Genomic DNA, 3,121 nt, shown 5'->3' with positions numbered 1-3,121 from the left:
ATATCCTCCAGCTCCCTCGCACCAGTGCCACAACCTCCTGGAGACCCAGCTCACCGACCGCGCGTCCTTTCACACCATGCACCAGACCCCTCCTGGAAGGGCTGAGCCAAGGCTGGAAGCTGTCCCTGGCTAACACACCTCTCCCGTGCAAACATACCTCTTGTGCTCCTTTGCACCCTCTTGCCTGCCCACTCCCTGCCTGTGTCTGAGCACCTGAGCATCGAGGAGAAAACTTTACAACTTTACAGAAGTGTTTTATCTTAAATCCATGGCCGGAGTAGCCCGCTGTTTAGTTTCACGGTCACCTAGTTACACTCCAGACTATACACTCGTAACCTTCTTCCATGCTAATTACTACCAGCCCCACCCGCCAATAATTCGTGGAGAATACCCAAGCAATCCGGTGGGATTACTCAAGTTTCCAGTCCCGATCTGCATGTTTCTTCCCTGTCACTCTGCTGCCTCTCTGAAAGCGTGCTCGTGACTGCACCCAGCCCCTCACCTCTGCCTGGGATCCCATGCCTTGCACCTTCTCAGGGACTTTGCCCCTGCAGTTATCATTCCTCTCTCCTGAACCAGCCCCTGCTCCCTCTACATCGGAGCATTCTGCAGCACAGGAACCGTTTTCCACCACCCTAGAATGCAGCTACTGGCACATTACCGGTTGCCCTGCAAAGCAAAACTGCTTCAAATTCTGCTGAGAGATTCTCTCCTCAGCCCCCTTCCATGGAGCTTTTGTCCCAGTACCTCCACTGGAACTAGTCTCATCATGGCCATCATGAATATCCATACTTCCTGATCCCACAGACACTCTTCAGTGCTCATCTTAGCCAACATCTCAGGCACCTTTGGCATATTTGACTCTTGTGTTCTTTATCCCTCTGTTTTTCTATAATTCAGGGGCGTGGGGTTTATGTGACAACAGCGTCTCCTAGATGTACTCGGCAAGGGACACATTCTACACTATGCCCCGTTTGACCTGGATATTGTATGGTAAGTCATGGGTCAAATGAAAGACAAGCCAAAGAAAATAGCATCCCAGTTACAGCGGGGGAACGGCCCACAGAGGCAGTGGCAGGCAGAGGTGAGACAGCTCAGACAAGGGCTGTGTGACAATAAATGAAGAGGAACTCCAGGAAAGGAGGATTCCACCCCATTCACACTTGGGACTCACAGGGGACACACTGTACAATGACCCAACGGAGTCTTTGGGCAGAAGGGTGGCTGCAGTTTAGGAATTTCGTTTTCTGGAGCTGATCTTGGTTCCTGCTGCAGTGATGAATTAGGAAACGTTCCCTCCTCCCTCCTGTCTACTCAGGAAGAATCTGTGAAGGATGGGTGCTATTTCTTCTTTAAACTTGATAGATTTCACTGATGAAACCAGGAGGCCCAGGACTGCCCTTTGTGGGAAGGTCTTTATATGAATGGTTCAGTATCGTTGCTTGCTGCAGGTACATTAAGATTTGTTATTTGGCCACTACATTTAAGCCAGCTCCCATCCAGGATTCTCTGGCCTGTTGGTTCCTAAGGCTCGGTCTCCGGCCTAGAATTTGACGTGCTGCACATCTCTGCCCATCACCGGATTCTGGCTCCTACTCTGTAACTGGGGAGAGTATGCTGCTCAGAAGTGACCCCCAGATCACCAACGCCCAATGCACAGGTTGGGGATACAGACTTTGAGGTGGGGAGGGGGTGGCACAGCTGATATCTTCATTTATAGCCGCCTATCCATCCTCCGGTCGCCCTCATGCAGGCTGTGGGTAATTCTGCAGTTGGGACTGGCACAGCAAGGACCCAGAGTACCCTGTCCCCTCCCCCGCCATGTCCACTTCATCTACCCTGATCCTTGTCATTCTTCTCGTCTCCTAGCAACGCAGCCTCACAGGGGATCAGTAATGCACTCGCCACCACATCTAAGGGTGTCAGATCTCCTCTCTGCTTAATGACTCAACCTCGAGGGCAGGGACTGGCCATGCAATTCCTCCTCATTTCCCTGTCTCAACAGCCAACCTGGCATGGCATGGAGGAGATGTAACATATACAGTGAAAACCTTCATGACTGCCTAAATGAGGGCAGGATCAACCTGGGTTGGCTGCTGGAGTGAGCCCATCACATCCCACCCTGGGGAACTTGCCCCAGGTGGGGATGACCATCCCTGCCCCAGCGCACTGTGGCTACCATCAGGGACGTACCTTATCCAGACTTGGTGTGCCACCAGCTGCGGATGGACACGGAAGTCACCGGGTCCTCCCACGTCACCCCAGCCTTTATGGAGGATACAGTTGTGGATGCTTTGTCAGAAATAAACCTGCCCTTACATGGCCTATTAGTCTATGACAAGGGAGCCGTGAACATCCATCATGGAAAACGCTGTCTCTTCAATAAATGTTTATGGAAACCTGGACCCCCCTTTTTTACACAACATTCAAAAATAAACCACAACAACAGAAGATTAAAGACGAAATTGTTAGAACATAAACCATAAAGCTCCTAGAAGAAGACATAGGCAGTATGCTCGTTGACATAGGTCTTAGCAATAGTTTTTTTGGCATGTCTCCTCAGGCAAGAGCAACGAAAGCAAAAATAAACAAATGGGAGTTCATCAAACGAAAAAGCTTTTACACATCAAGGGAAACCATCACAAAGGAAAAAGGCAACCTGCTGAGTGGGAGAAGATATGAGCAAGTGATATACATCAGAAAAGAGGTAGATGTCCAAAATAGCTAAAGGACTCATAGAATGTATTGGGAGAAACACCCAAAACCCGATTTTAAAATGGGGCAAAGCACTGAATAGACAGACATTTCTGCAAAGACGAGACACAGATGGCTAATAGACATATGAAAAGATGCTCAACATCTCCTCATCAGGGATTAGAAAATCAAGACCACAGTGAAGTACTTCCTCATACCTGTCAAGTAGCTGTTATCAAAAAGAAAACAAGTAAGAAATGTTGGGGAGGATGTAGAGAAATGGAAACCCTCGTGCAGTGTTGGTGGAAATGTATATCGGTGCAGCCACTATGGAGACAATGAGGCTTTCCTCAAAAACTGAAAACAAGAACTACCATATGGTCCAGCAGTTCCACTTCTCGGTATTTTTCTCAAGAATAGAAGAAAC

The 3,121-nt window shown here is 49.0% G+C and overlaps 1 long non-coding RNA gene across 1 annotated transcript in view; it reads left to right on the top strand.

Annotated features, from left to right (window-relative positions):
* LOC138931028 (uncharacterized) overlaps positions 1–3,121 on the top strand; it is a 36,737-nt gene that overhangs the window by 12,771 nt on the left and 20,845 nt on the right. The gene's annotated exons all lie outside the window — the stretch shown is intronic.

The sequence above is a fragment of the Ovis canadensis genome, chromosome X (assembly GCF_042477335.2).
Source record: "Ovis canadensis isolate MfBH-ARS-UI-01 breed Bighorn chromosome X, ARS-UI_OviCan_v2, whole genome shotgun sequence".
NCBI classification, from domain to species: domain Eukaryota; kingdom Metazoa; phylum Chordata; class Mammalia; order Artiodactyla; family Bovidae; genus Ovis; species Ovis canadensis.
Note: the sequence above shows the minus strand (reverse complement) of the source record. Positions and strands in the feature narration are given on the sequence as shown.